Source organism: Tursiops truncatus, chromosome 4 (genome assembly GCF_011762595.2).
Source record: "Tursiops truncatus isolate mTurTru1 chromosome 4, mTurTru1.mat.Y, whole genome shotgun sequence".
In the NCBI taxonomy this organism is placed as follows: domain Eukaryota; kingdom Metazoa; phylum Chordata; class Mammalia; order Artiodactyla; family Delphinidae; genus Tursiops; species Tursiops truncatus.
This window is the reverse complement of record NC_047037.1, coordinates 21,838,283-21,854,805: the sequence shown is the minus strand read 5'-3', so window position 1 is coordinate 21,854,805 and position 16,523 is coordinate 21,838,283. Positions and strand designations below refer to the sequence as shown.

The 16,523-nt window shown below is 37.0% G+C and overlaps 1 long non-coding RNA gene across 1 annotated transcript; it reads right to left on the bottom strand.

Moving 5' to 3' along the window:
- Positions 1–4,210: 4,210 nt before the first annotated feature.
- On the bottom strand, positions 4,211–12,426 carry LOC141278450 (uncharacterized). Its single transcript, XR_012331202.1, has 3 exons — positions 12,363–12,426; positions 11,994–12,035; positions 4,211–4,606 (listed from the first exon to the last, which is right to left on the bottom strand). It is a non-coding gene; the product is annotated as an uncharacterized lncRNA (long non-coding RNA).
- Positions 12,427–16,523: the final 4,097 nt, after the last annotated feature.

The following is a 16,523-nucleotide window of genomic DNA, read 5'->3' as shown; positions in this document are numbered from 1 at the left end:
CATATTAAAAGGATCACATACCATGATCAAGTGGGATTTATCCCAGGAATGCAAAGATTCTTCAATATACGTAAATCAATCAATGTGATACACTAATTAACAAATTAAGAAATAAAAACCATATGATCATCTTAATAGACGCAGAAAAAGCTTTTGACAAAATTCAACACCCATTTATGATAAAAACTCTCCAGAAAATGTGCATAGAGGCAACCTACCTCAATATAATAAAGGCCATATATGACAAACCCACAGCAAACATCATATCCAATGGTGAAAAACTGAAAGCATTTCCACTAAGATCAGGAGCAAGACAAGGATTTCCACTCTCACCACTATCATTCAACATAGTTTTGGAAGTTTTAGCCACAGCAATAAGAGAAGAAAAAGAAACAAAAGGAATACAAATTGGAAAAGAAGAAGTAAAATTGTCCCTGTTTGCAGAAGACATGATACTATACATAGAAAATCCTAAATGTGCCACAAGAAAACTACTAGAACTAATCAGTCAGTTTGGTAAGGTTGCAGGATACAAAATTAACGCACAGAAATCTCTGGAATTCCTATACACTAACAATGAAAAATCAGAAAGAGAAATTAAGGAAGCACTCCCTTTTACCACTGCGACAAAAAGAATAAAATACCTAGGAATAAACCTATCTAAGGAGACAAAAGACCTGTATGCAGAAAACTATAAGACACTGATAAAAGAAACTAAAGACGATACAAAGAGATGGAAAGATGTACCATGTTCTTAGATTGAAAGAATCAAAATTTTGAAAATGACTATTATACCCAAAGCAATCTACAGATTCAGTGCAATCCCTAACAAACTGCCAATGGCATTCTTCACAGAATTAGAACAAAAAATTTTACAATTCGTATGGAAACACAAAAGACCCCAAACATCCAAAGCAATCTTGAGAAAGAAAAACAGAGTTGGAGGAATCAGGCTCCCTGTCTTCAAACTATACTACAAAGCTACAGTAATCAAGACAATATGGTACTGGCACAGAAACAGAAATATAGATCAATGGAACAGGAGAGAAAGCCCAGAGATAAACCCATGCACATATGGTGACCTAATTTATGACAAAGGAGGTAAGAACATACAATGGAGAAAAGACAGCCTCTTCAATAAGTGGTGCTGGGAAAACTGGACAGCTACATGTAAAAGAATGAAATTAGAACACTCCCTAACATCATACACAAAAATAAACTCCAAATGAATTAAAGACCTAAATGTAAGACCAAACGCTATAAAACTCTTAGAGGAAAACATAGGAAAAACACTCTTTGACATAAACCACAGCAAGATCTTTTCTGATCCACCTCATAGAGTAATGGAAATAAAAACAAAAATTAAAAAATGGGTCTTAATTAAACTTCAAAGCTTTTTCACAGCAAATGAAACCATAAACAAGATGAAAAGACAACGCTCAGAATGGGAGAATATATTTGCAAATGAAACAATGGACAAAGGATTAATCTCCAAAATATATAACCAGCTCAAGGAGCTCAGTATCAAAAAAAAAAAGAAAAAAATTCAATTAAAAGATGGGTGGAAGACCTCAATAGACATTTCACCAAAGAAGACATATAGATGACCAAGAGGCACGTGAAAAGATTCTCAACATCACTAATTATTAGAGAAATGCAAATCAAAACTACAATGAGGTATCACCTCACACCAGTCAGAATGGCCATTATCAAAAAATCTAGAAACAATAAATGTTGGAAAGGGTGTGGTGAAAAAGGAACCCTCCTGCACTGTTGGTGGGAATGTAAATTGATACAGCTACTATGGAAATCAGTATGGGTGTTCCTTAGAAAACTAAAAATAGAATTACCATATGACCCAGCAATCCCACTACTAGGCATATACCCAGAGAAAACCATAATTCAAAAAGAGTCATGTACCACAGTGTTCATAGCAGCTCTATTTACAATAGCCAGGGCATGGAAGCAACCTAAATGCCCACTGACAGATGAATGGATAAAGAAGATGTGGCACATATATACAATGGAATATTACTCAGCCATAAAAAAGAAATGAAACTGAGTTATTTGTAGTGAGGTGGATGGACCTAGAGTCTGTCATACAGAGTGAAGTAAGTCAGAAAGAGAAAAACAAATACTGTATGCGAACACATACATATGGAATCTAAAAAAGAAAAAATGGTTCTGATCAACCTAGTGGCAGGGCAGGAATAAAGACGTAGACATAGAGAATGGACTTGAGGACACAGGGAAGGGGAACGGTAAGCTGTGACAAAGTGAGAGAGTGGCATGGACATATATACAGTACCGAATGTAAAATAGATAGCTAGTGGGAAGCAGCAGCATAGCACAGGGAGATCAGCTCGGTGCTTTGTGACCATCTAGAGGGGTGGGATAGGGAGGGTGGGAGGGAGGCTCAAGAGGGTGGGGATATGGGGATATATGTATGCATATGGCTGATCCACTTTGTTGTACAAGAGAAACTAACACAGTACTGTAAAGCAATTATACTCCAATAAAGATCTATTTTAAAAAATAGAAAATAAAATAATATGACTGCAAAAAAAAATACTTGGTCTGAATCAATTCTTCTGACCTGAGGTTATGATTGTCCACCTATTTTGTTGTCTTCACACAGCACTTCACACAATTCTGCTCCACTTCTGAGTAGACACTGTAGCAATAATTAAGGCAAGTTCCAGGTCTGGTGTAGCACATGGAGCTTAAGTCTGTTTCTACCTAAGTCATTTTTTCAGCTACCTCCAACAAGGATCAGAATTCAGGGAGTGAACTTAGCAAGACTCCTTTCAGCTTGCTGATAAGAGGGACCTTGCTGGGAATACAGTGGTGAGGTTCCCAGCTTTCTGTAGTAGACACTCAACAAAACGTTCCTTCTCAGATGACACAGTAACATCTATACCTTAATTTACAAAGGTTTTTTATTTATTGTTTTTTTAAAATTGATCTTTATTGGAGTATAATTGCTTCACGGTACTGTTAGTTTCTTTTGTTCACCAAAGTGAATCAGCCATATGCATACATATGTCCCCATACCCCCGCCCTCTTGAGCAGCCCTCCCATCCTCCCTATCCCACCCCTCTAGGTCATCATAAAGCACCAAGCTGGTCTCCCTGTGCTATGCTGCTGCTTCCTGCTAGCTAACTATTTTACATTCGGTAGTGTATATATATCAATGCTACTCTCACTTCACCCCAGTGCACTACTAAATAACCAAGAGATCACTGAAGAAATCAAAGAAAAAATTTTTAAATACATGGAAACAAATGACAATGAAAACACAATGACCTAAAACCTATTGGACGCAGCAAAAACAGTTCTAAGAGGGAAGTTTATGCAATTCAATCTCACCTCAAGAAACAAGAAAAATCGCAAACAATCAAACCCTACACTTAAAAACAACTAGAGAAAGAAGAACAAAGAAAACCCAAAATCAGAAGAAGGAAAGAAATCATAAAAATCAGAGCAGCAATAAATGATATAGAAATGAAGAAAACAATAGCAAAGATCAACAAAACTAAACACTGCTTCTTTGAGAAGATAAACAAAATTGATAAACCCTTAGCCAGACTCGTCAAGAAAAAAAGGGAGGGGATGCAAATCAATAAAATTAGAAATGAAAAAGGAGAAAACACAACTGACACCACAGAAATACAAAGGGTTATAAGAGACTACTACAAACAACTATATGCCAGTAAAATGGACAACAACAAAGAAATGGACAAATTCTTGGAAAGGTACAATTTTCCAAGACTGAACCAGGAAGAATTAGAAAATATAAACAGACCTGTCACAAGTAATGAAATTGAAACTGTAATTTTAAATCTTTCAACAAACAAAAGTCCAGGACCAGATGGCCTCACAGGCAAATTGTATCAAACATTTAGAGAAAGGCTAACACCTATCCTTCTCAGACTCTTCCAAAACATTGCAGAGGGAGAAACACTCCCAAATTCATTCTATGAAGCCACCACAAAGGTTTTTAATTTAGTGATGAACACTGTAACATATATTTGGCAACTAGACTCTCTTTTTTTTTCTGCTTTTCTTTTTATCTATAGATCTCAGCCTAAAATCTATAGAATTTTATTTAATGAATGACAGACTGTTTTCCATACATCTTATCTCTATGCTACAGTATATTTTGCTTAAGCCATTTATTTTCTTCCTTTCTCTATTTCTATCAAGAAATCCTATTCCATTTCACTGCTGAGAGGTATATCTCTTAAAGATGACTAAGAAGTTTAAAAGAGAATGTAGAGATTTCCCTGGTGGTCAAGTGGTTAAGACTTAATGCTTCTAATGCAAGGGGCGTGGGTTTGATCCTTGGTTGGGGAACTAAGATCCGACATGATGTGCAGCACAACCAAAAAAATAAGTAAACAAAAGTAAAAATAAAAAGAAAATATAAATTGATTCTCACATACATAAATGATTGGTTGGCTTCATTTTGAAACTTGAGCTCCGTAATCAAAATTCCCACAGAGGAAAAAAAGGAATATTCACAGATGGTCTGGTCAAGTTCTCGAGGCCAAACATACATTCTTGAACAGAAGTGGGTGGATGAACAAAGAAGTCCAGAGTCTATCTAAAAACAAACAATAGAGCATGATATCAATAGAGGCCATTTAATAGTCAAATGTGTTATATTCTCTCAAAGTTCAGATGGACCTAGTAGCTGAGGGTTATCTGATGAGGCAACCTCTTTCCAAAAGTCAAGGCCAAGACCAAGGTGGCCTGCTGAGAGCTATGGCAGAAACAGCTTGTCAGTCTGGTCTCAGTTAGAGGTTTGTCAAAGCAAGATAGAGAAAAAGCTCCCTATTACTGAGAATTCAGCCTTTTGGCATTGGAAATTTGGCACACATAATAAAACAGTACCAAGGAGTAAGTTGTGCACATTTGGAAAATATATCAAGCATTAAATGGTGACTCTAAGTGCATTAATATGTCCTGGTAACCTTAAACACTTCATATAACTTCCAAAATTGCTCACATCATACATAGTGAGTAGCTTGACTAGCTTACACATTTAGACAAGAGACTCTTTTCTATTTATATATGAGATGTAACCTCCATTGATATATGTGCAGTGGCAGTTCTTGTAATCTTACACTCTAGTGCCTATTCTTTGGAAAGACACATTTGTATGATATAGCAATAGAAAAGTCTTAAAATCTTATTTTTCTAGTACTCACAGCCAAAATTCCTAATGGAATATATCCAGACACTGATAATATACTAAACCATAATCTATCGACGGTTTGTACTGCATGTAATAGGATCCAATACTTTTACATTGCAGGACAAGGATGGATACAGTGGCATTTTATACCAGGACAGAGCTGAGCTTTTACTACTACGCTTATTATCTTACAATGCAAGAAACTTAGGCTTATGTCAGAGCTGGGGGAAAAAAAATCCCACAAACTCAATGGTCTTCAAACATTGTGCGTGGTGTGACCTGTTTAAAGGAACCACGAGGACCCCAGGTTCCTAGTTTCTACATGGAATACTAGCAAACCCCTTTCCCTCAGAGAATTGCTGTGAGGTTAAAATAACATAAGTAAACATATTTTATAAAGTGCATAGAGATACACAACAGTACATTCTTATTTCTGGTTCTAGTAGTACAAATAGCTATCTGATATTTTCATGAATTTTTTTCTCTAGCTTCATTAAAAAAATTTAAAGCCATAATTATCTAAACATTATAATCATTATAATATTTTATAAAACTGCTTTTTGTGTAAAGTTTGCCTATTTTATAGATGTCAATTTGCCAGTTGATTTCTTACATGGTGTGCTCAGAAATCAGATAGTCATATGTTTTTCAGTCCTTCAATCCTAAGCATGAACTAAGATTTCTAAAAAAATTTCCTACTAAGAAAACAGGGTTTCCACATGGAAATTTGATCTTAACAACTAGAACTTTATAATCTTCCTGTATCTTCTTTTCAAGTTATTATCATACCAAATTTAGCTGAGGAAGGAACTTGATAGAGAATGGGGACTAGTACCAAATTTCTCCTGTTTCTAATTCAGCTCCATTCCTTTTTTAATCCTTAAAAAATTTCTGAAAATGAACTCATTTCATTGTGGTTTTTCACCAAGGATTTTTTTCAGCAATGAGGCTACACCTGAAAATTGACATAGGATTCACGAATACAAAGAATGTTACATAAAAGGAAATTCTATAACCTTTAAATGAGCTGGGGATGACAAACTTCTCTTACATAATGGACAGCAAACATTCTAGTTACCGAGTCACATATATGGTGATAACCCAGTGCAACATGATCAGGCTGTCAACTCAATGTTTTTATCCACTTTTCCTAGAAATTTCAAGCCAGATTTTAAGATTTGTAGACTATGATTATAATGCAGCTTTTATTATTGGATAGACGCTATGCAATTTATTACCGTTATTAATGATCAAATCACAATATTGTGATAAAATACAATTATACAAAAAGACAAACACATATTTTAAAGTACACACATGGAATATGCAGAAGAAAGGAAGATAATGAAAATGTATGAAATAAAAAGGGGAAATAGAAAAAGGTTTTACATGGCTATTGATATCCACCCATCTGTCACTGACTAAAATGTCAATATTTTGTGGTTCCGAAAAATAAAATAAAAATTTAAAGCATATTATATTCTTATCCTCTTGGTTTTTCCTATTCATTTTAAGTAAGGATAAAGAACTAAATCTGAGTCCTCACTATTTCACTGCCTGGCTCAATTTGTGCTCTGATCTGCATATCTTTTTACCATGCCCTCAGATTATAAATCAGGAAAGTGCCTCAGTCCTTAGAGGACAAAGCTAATTCCTTAGCAAACTCATCTAAACTGGGATGCAAGCTTATCTGTTCAGACCCATGTCCTCTCACTCCACAGCATATGCCCTTCTCTACAAATGCACAGGTTACTTAGATTTCTGTAAGCAAGTCAAACACTTTTTTTTTTCTTGAACTTTTACTCAATCTTATTATCTCTGTCTACAATGTCCTTTCCCCCTTCTCTGCCTGGCAAAATCTTATCCATCAAAGTTTACTCCAAAAGCTACCCCCTCTGTCTGACAGTCTTAGAAATTTCCCCACTTCCCCCTCCTACAAACAGAGTTAATCACCTTCCCTTTTCATGTACTTGTCAGTAGATAGGTAGTTAGGTAGTGTCATCACTATAAGAATTAGTGTCAGTAACTATATAGTCCCTGGTAACTACATCTACCTTCCTCCTATAGCAGAAGACTATGTAATGCACACTATACAATACTGTATAATAAATACAATAAATACTGAGCTTTGAATGGCTGCGATGAAAGAAAAGACTATGACAATCATATACCTTTTTTCCTAATAAGAAACAGGATACAAGTTTCCAAGTGAAGAAATTACGCATCTTATCAAATTGTTGAGAAAATCTACTCATCACTTTTACCACTGTAGATACAGGAAATATCCAGGGGCTACAACCAACTGGTGCAATTATTAGTTACCCCTGAATCTTGCTCTAAATGTTTATCATAAGGCAATACAGGCCCAGCCAGTGCATATTTCAAAAAGTCCTAACTCCCCTCAATATGGGAGATACTGTTTTGAAAATTCTAGATACTCTACATCCTTTATCAAAACTCATATGCCAAAATCCATGTCAAATTACAAACAGATTAATAAGTTGGGATTTGGTTATATTTTCTTTCTCAAAAACATTGGACACCTGGTTGGACATATGGGTCACAGTTATAGTAATATACGAAATCCATACTGAGAGAGCCTGAAATAATTCCTAATGCCAGAATTTACCCTATACCTCTGAGGACTGGTGACAGAATGTGTTCACTCCCTTAAATATGAGGAGACCTCAAGGGCAATAGTGGATGAACCAGTTGGGGCCTAGGAACTAGCATCCCAGGGAGAGTTTCATTTACCAGGAAGATGCTGCCATCCTCTTCATCCTCCTGTGTCCTCCTCTCCCCTTTCTCCTTCTAAATAATCATATTCAACTTACCACCTTTGCTAAAAGATATCAGCATAGCAACTCATCTGGAAATAGTAATAGTGCTGACTACTACTGTGCTTTCCGGAAACTTCAGCCATTCTCTCATTCTGTGTGTGTGTGTGTATGTGTGTGTGTGTGTGTGTGTGTGTATACTACACTATATAAAATGCCTTTGATATCTGGGAAGTTGTACCTATGAGGAGAAAGAAAGCCACAGGGATAACTGGCAGCTCTTGGTATCATTTATCAAGAAACTGTGGTACTGGGACATCAATCCTCTCACAGTAGCTATAGAAGTGTAAAGGACTCGGTTTTAACAAGTTAGAGTTTGGAGAGAAATTGGTGCACTTTGTTCTTCTTGCCATGGTAGGTGTTCTAGCAGAGGGCAGAGCTGTGATCTGAACGAAGATATTTCTAATTAAAAATTCCAGTGCTGGAGTAAGCTTGACAGAACATGAATATCCCTAGGTTCTAACCCAGTTCCACACATTAAGACAGAAATATCACCCAAATGTAGCATGTTAGTATGACAGCATTAGCTATCACTGCTTAACAAAGCACCCGAAACTTGGCTTAAAACAACCACCATCTATTTAGCCACAATTCCCTAGTTCAGCCATTTAGGCTGAGCTTGGCTGGGCAATTCTTCCTGACTTGGCTGGGCTCCCTCTCTCATGCATCAGCTATCATCTGGGCGCATGGCTTTGATATTGTCCAGGCTCTTCCACTTGTCTTAGCCCTCTGCTGGGAAAACTGGACTAACATTACTCTGGCTGAGGCAGTCTCTCATCCACAGCATGCTTGCCTGCTCTTGTCCACAGAGCAGAGGCAGGGTCCCAGGAAGTAAGTGGAAGCATGAAAAGACTTCTTAAGACTTGGTCTCAGAACTGGCACACAGTTCTACCAAATTTTATTGCCCAATACAAGTCATACTGCCCACCCACATTCAAGGGGAAGGGAAATAGACTCCAGCTCTTGCTGAGATATGCTGCAAAATTATATGCAAAGGGATGGGAATTCAGAAAAGGGTGAAGGATTGTGGGCATGTTTACAAAGTACCACTGTGTGTTAGAGAAGTTTCATTGCTTCTTATCCTTGGGGAATCACTGATATCCTGAAGATGTTTCATCTGATGTGTTACAGCTCATCCTTAATGAGCTAGTACTGGTGTGATGAGTTCTTTTTAGTATCATCATGCCACACATTGATGGAGTGCTGTGAATTCTGATATTGGCTATCAGCTTTTAACAAAGAAGGTTTAAGAAAAAATTTTCTCTTGTTGCTTGCTACAGAGAGGACAAACTTGATGCTACTCATGAGGGGCCAAAGAATTTATATAGATATTTACTGGGTTGTCAAACACAAATACTTGAACTTTGATGATAATGTAGCTTCAGTGGTTCCAGAAAGGAGATGACCCATGATGCTACATACGCTGATCCGCTGAAACCTAGCAAAGATGTTAGTCAGCATTATATACACTTCAGAAAGTAATCAGTGGCCACACACATTTACCTTCTTAACAGACTCTAGCAGAGATATCATCAAGATTCCCAGAATATCGAGGCAGGAGTATGCCAAATGATCTGGAAAAGTCTCTGTACTAAAACCCTTGGGACACAGTGGGCTTAGATAGGGGTGCATGACGCTGGAGATTTGTTCAAGAGTGTAATGACTGATGACATGGAGCACGCTTCTTAAGGCTCCTGAGGTCCAGGAGTTCCCTGGTGGCTAGTGGTTAGGATTCAGGGCTTTCCCTGCCGTGGCCTGTGTTCACTCCTTGGTTGGGGAACTGAGATCCTACAAGCCGCGTGGCATGGCCAAAAAAAAAAAAAGGCACCTGAGCTCAAATGAGAAATTTTACCCAAACATATGCAAAACATGCTGTTGTGGAAATAACAAGATTAAAAACAAGATCATCAGCTGTGCAAAGCATGACCTGCAATATGAGGAAGATTCCTAAACCCGTGCCTATGGTATATCCGGGACTATCAGGCTCTGCAGGACTTCTGATCCTGAATGTAATGTTCTTATTGAGCTACGTGGGGAAGGACTATAAACTGGCCAAGAATGAATAGAAACACAGGCCAACTTTCTGAGTTAAAGAACAGAGGTTCTATTATGGAATGGTCATCTTCCATTTTCTTAGGGGATTTGAACTTGGGGTGCTGTAAAATATATGGATGCCTGGGTCCCACCCCTAGAGATTCTGACTTAATTCATCTGGAGTGAGATATGGACATGTAGAGTTTTAAAATTGCTTAGATAATTCTAATATGGATTCATTCCTCACTTAAGTGGGGAAGAGGAATTAGAGAAATTCCTGGAAGGGTGAAGACAGAGATTTCCTTGAGAAGTACAAATGTTCCAGAGATGCTTGCTTCAAGTTATAAGCTGTCAGCCATCCAGGGAGTAACAGGCTATAAAAGGACTGACACTACTTTCTGGCTCTCAAATCTGTCACAGTAGACTCTTTCTTGAAGTGCCGTTCATGGTTATAGAGGCGATGCCCCTGTTGGGGCCGTACTCTCTTGTCTGTCATGAACAGACACAGAAAGAAATAGCTTCAAGAGCTCAGGCTTATATTGTTGAGAATAATCTGATTATAAAAGAATATTGGGGCAGGAATGCTGTCCAGGATTTGAATATTTAATATTTTGACCATAATTCAACAGTGTTTTGTGGGCTTTTATATACACCCAGAAATATAATAAAGGGAAGGGGTTTCTGTTGATTTTTATGTTGCTGACACTGTATTTGTGGTATTTATGTCATCACGGGTTGCCTATAACAGTCTCTAGTAAGCTGCTTTGAAGTGCATGGCTGAGCATAATTTGATATGAAAAATAAAATAGGGATAGATTTGGAGCTCAGATTCTACATGACAATGTTAAGAGGACCCAACCATGGGGATAGAGGAGGACCCAGATCTTCTTACCACATTCCCACTGTGGTCCCCAAGAGGGGACTTTTGCCAGTAATTCCAGATTCTAGGGAAGAAATGTCATCCTATTACTTACTCCTCTCCAAGGGAGTAACAATTGGCTGCCGTTAGCAGTGAGTTCTGCAGAAGCAGTGCTGACTGGCCTCAGCCCTTCTCTTGCTCGTGGCCTTCAGACCCCAGGTGTAGTGGAACTTCCTCTCTCAGTCCCCGTGCACGGGGAAGACAACATGCACTTCCCTCAAGGAGGCAGCTCTGTCTCACCTTCTCTGTCTGGCCCTCCAAGAAGAGCAGTGGCAGCCCAGTCGGTGGGCTTGTTGTCTCAAAAGAGGAGGAGGCCCTGTTTTGGTCTCAGGTCACCCATTACACTCTACAATCCAACTTTTCCAGCAAGAAAACTGATACAATAATTTGCCTCATTTCACTCCTTGGGTCAATTTTTCAGTTTGGTACAACCAAGAAAGATGGGCAAGTGAACAGTCCGTATCAGGACCCACACAACTTTGCTAAAAGTAATTAAATGAAAGTAGCAAATAATATGATTCCAATGTACTCATCATTAAACGTTCAAGTGCCTGCACTACTGTGATCTGCTTTGGACGATCCATACTTGTGTGTGTGTGTGTGTGTGTGTGTGTGTGTGTGTGTGTGTGTGTGTGTAGAGAGAAACAGACAGAGACAGAGAGACAGATGAAGAGAAAGGCAGGGAGGGAGAGCACTCTCAAAGCAGGTAATAAATATATAGCTTTATATATATATATTATATCCACATATATTAAATATTTACATATACCATATATATGTAAACTGTATATGTTTATAATGCATGTAAATGTGTATACATGTGTGTATGTATATTAAGCCAGATTATCAGTTAAGCTTATTAATTATTTAAATACAAGCTTCTTCACTTTGGAAATATTTTTTATAAACCCTAGGAATCCCTACGATTTATATCATTTTTCAAGAGCAAACGAATTTTAGTGAAAAAAGAAAGGAAAAAAACCCAACTCCACAATTTACTCACCATATAATCTGAATCATGTCACTTGGAATAATTTTTATTTGCCTAATCAATATAAAGAAATAATATTAACAGATGTCCCACCAAAAAATTATAGCAAAGCTTAACTGAATTCAGAATTAAATCCTTACTTAAAAATTCAAAAGACCATGCAATTGCTATTATATTTACTTTCATTGAAAATAAATAAGGGCTTTAGAATAAAGACCAGACTCTTCTCCCCAGCTGTTCATGATTTTATCAACCATTGAGAAATTAGAATGCAATTTAATAAACTATCTAGAAAATTACAGGCTATTAACAAAAGTTATATTCTCACCAAAACTGTAGTAACATCTGCAAACGTTATTAACTCATTACTGGATAAATTACCTTACATGTGCTCACATTAGCACATGGGGAGGTTAGCAGTTCAGAACATAGGCTCTGCGGCTGGAGAACCTTCAAAGCCCTTCTTACTTCTGTGGCTTGATTGATTTCCTTAACCCTCTGTGACTCAGTTTACTCATCTATAAAATAAAATCTAACTCATAGGGTCATTTGAAGGATTAAATGTGGTGATAAGTGCATATTAACTTAATGTAGAACTTAGCACACAGCACTCAGCTCTTATTATTAATAAAAATGTTCACTATTTTATTTTTTATTTATGCTGCTTTTTATTTATTCCAAAATGTATAAATATGCTTAAAAATGCTAATGTCTCCATCACTTTGCTGCAGTCTTCCTTGACAATTTCTGTCAAACCTAAGCTCAAGTCATAATCAGGCAATGAAAAACATATAATAGCTCAAAAAATATGACCAAAATGTAAAAAGAAAATATAAAACAACCATCCAACTCACCAAAATTCTCTTGCTCTTTATGTCACCAAGTAGCATAACTGACATTTTTCACTAAATTGTCATCTTTAAACTTATACAAGTAAGCTCTTTTGGCAACTTAGAGACATAGCTCTTTTGGCAACTTACATAGCTCTTTTGGCATAAAAAATTGGCATAAACTAAGAGTACTTCACCTTAATTATAGGAACACTAAGTGTGGAGCACTCCAGATGGAAAGGCTTTAATCCACGTGCACGGTCCCCCCCCAAAATAAAGTCTTGCACATATATGTACACAGTGTTTTTCAATCATATATGTAGATTCTCTTAAAGTTCACAATATTCAATCTCATTTGAATCCATTAGTGAATTACATAGCTCTTTTGGCAACTTAGAGACAATTCCTTAGATATTGCTGTGAATGGCCAAATCACAGGTCTATATATCAGTCCACTTGTATCTTTATTTTAATTACTTACATAGATGTATGATCCTTTTAATGCCAAATAAGCATTTCTGAAAGTCCTCGGAGAAGATCCAAGCGTCTATCTGCTCTAAAGATAATCACATTAGCACACTGATGAATATTAAAGGACTTCAGCCAACTTAACGGTATTATATGGCAGAGAGACAGACAGACAGACCCTATCAAGCCCCTAAGAAGAATATTGTTTTATCACAATTCATTGTGGATATACCTAATTCACTGTGCAGATTTTTCCAATACAATTCCACCCAACGAGATAATGTATATTATTGCAATAGAGCCAAGATCTACAACACTCTTACATAGTTTCCAAATTTATTCTTAGAAAGCTAGAACTAGCTTCGGGTACTTCATCACCAATTGCAAGGTTCAAAGCTTGGAAATAGGAAATGGTGGATGAGTTCATTAACATTTTACCTTGCAACTCAGGTTCAGTGATAAATGACTAGAGGGCAGCCATGCTTGAAATCCACTATACCTTTGGGTTCAACTCAAATAATCTAACTGGAGTTACAAAACAGGTCTAAATTAATAAAAATTTGAAAACCAAGTGAGATAAATACAGTACTAGAATGCTGATTGTACCTGTAATAGTCTGCTAGGGCTGCCATAACAAAATACCACAGACTGGGTGGCTGAACCAACAGAAATTTATTTTCTCACTGTTCCGGAGGCTGTAAGTTCAACATCAAGGTGTTGGCAGGTTTGGTTTCTCCCAGGAGAGAAAGGCCACCTTCTTACTGTGTCCTCACCTGGCCTTTCCTTTGTTCACAGGCATTCCTGGTGTCTCTTCCTCTTCTTATAGGGACACCAGTCCTATTGAATCAGGATCCTACCCTTATGACTTAATTTATCCTTCATTACCTCTTTAAAGCCTAATCTCCAAGTATAGTCACACTGGGGTTTAGGGCTTCAACATACAAAATTTGGGGAGATACAATTCAGGCCATACCAGTACCTCTTCTGCAAAGCAAAATGTCAGCAGATTTATTAACAATGAGCTCATTTTATTTGCTCCCAAGTTCCAAGCTTCAAAATATCAATGTTGATTTATAGTACCCATGATGAAAGTCATAAACTCACAATGTGTTAAGAATAGCAACAGAGAGGAGTAAAAATGTCAAACCAGAAAAGAAATTTCTAATTAGTCAACCAATATTTTTGTCTGATTATATAAAAGAACCATAGAGTTAAAACATGACAACAAAAAATACATGTTTATCATTAGTCCAATGTTCCAGGTTATTAACATATGAATGTATAATTAGTATTATGGAAGTAGCTATATCAAGGGAGATAAAAAATTGGCATAAACTAAGAGTACTTCACCTTAATTATAGGAACACTAAGTGTGGAGCACTCCAGATGGAAAGGCTTTAATTCACGTGCACGGTCCCCCCCCCAAAAATAAAGTCTTGCATATATATGTACAAAGTGTTTTTCAATCATATATGTGGATTCTCTTAAAGTTCACGATATGCAATCTCATTTGAATCCATTAGTGAATTAGTAGCAAGTTTTCACCTTTGTGATTTTTTTCAAACACGTGATACCCAAAATACAACTAACAACTAGTGGCAGTTTATGAGCCTTATAGATATGCACAATAAAAATAAATAAATAAATGAAATAAAGATTTGGAAACATTGTAAACAATAAAACTATTTGGAGTTCAAAGGCAAGATAAAACATCACGGACGAGGATGCCCAAGGAAACTGTTTTGGAAACCGTGGGGCTTGAGTAGGTTGTTGAGGGATGGATGGGAAGATTCATAACAATTTTATAAAAGAAAAAAAGATATTAGACATGAAGGCAGTGGCATAATAAAAGCATTCATCTAACTGATAAGGGGGCTACTTGTAAGACTAGGTAATTGGACCAAAGTTTGAAGAAGTAAAAAAGATCAGAGCCTTGAATACTCAGTTACAGAAGTCAAATTTTATCCTGAAGGAAGGATATGTTGAAAGAATTTTAGTGGGAAAATATCCACAAGAAACATTTTCCTGAAGATCATGTATCCATCCCCTCTATTTTAAAGACCAATAGCTGAAGTTTCCCTCAGAAACTGCCCTTTCTGGACTCTTAGTCCACGGGTCCACGACAGATGTGAAATTAATTTCATCCTCCAGGCTCCATGCATGGACATTGGTCCCAGGACTGATGTATTACAACCCCTTGGCCAGGGCTGAAGTCTTGAGACAGGCAAGGCCAGTATGACAGTTCACGGAAATTTGCTGGAATGGTTGAAAAGAGAAAGTCTCATTCTGCTAGGTTTTCTGGGCCGTGATGATATAAGGTGAGAGGTGCTTGGAGTCACAAATAGAACCTTGAAAATGAAGATGACACAGAGGAGAGAAGAACCAAGAGATGGGAAGAAATAGTTTGCAGGTAACAGAGTTTTTTGAGTGTCTTGATATATCTGCCTGAATACAATTTTGTCCCCGAGACATTCAATTATATCAGCTAATAAATTCCCTTTTTGGTTTAAGCTGGCTTTCAGAATGTTCCCTGGTTCTTGCAACCAAAAGAGATCTTATTAACTCACTAATAGAATGAACATGTAGGGTTACTTCAAAAAAAACAAGGTCTGTAACGATGGAAAAGGAACACCCTGGGTTACAAAGTGAGTGTTGCTCCAGTGACTTACCACTGAAAAAGGAAAACACATCCCCAGTATGGCACTCTCCTCAGAGAGAATGATGGGTGGAGTTGGAAAACCTTGGAATAGGGAATTAGTGTAACAGACAGAATTGGAAAGCAAAATAACTGACCCCATAAAACTACAGCTAAAGATGGATCCTGAGCCATGATCCAGGGAAAGTGGTCTGCCATACATTTACGGTGGAAACATACAGTTCACTGTTAAGAATACAGCTTTTGAATGAAGCAAATATGAGGAGAGTCTAAATGAGACCAAAGAAACAAACATCTTGAAAAAATCTAAGTGCTTGGGAAGCAATGTAGATTTTTTCACACTTTAAGAAAAAAAGCATGAAATGTATATTTCAGAGCAAGAAAGTGGATGAAATGGCTTCATAGGAACTGATTAAATCTGTAAAACTAGTATTTTAAATCAAACGTTTTTGCTATCTATTCTATAAACTAATTATGTAAGATCCGCTCTAACTCTACTTTTAAAAGGAAACTTTAAATGATAAATTTAAATTGTAATATTATTTCCAAGAGAACTTTGTTGGGGGGGGGAATAGTACTACCATCCAC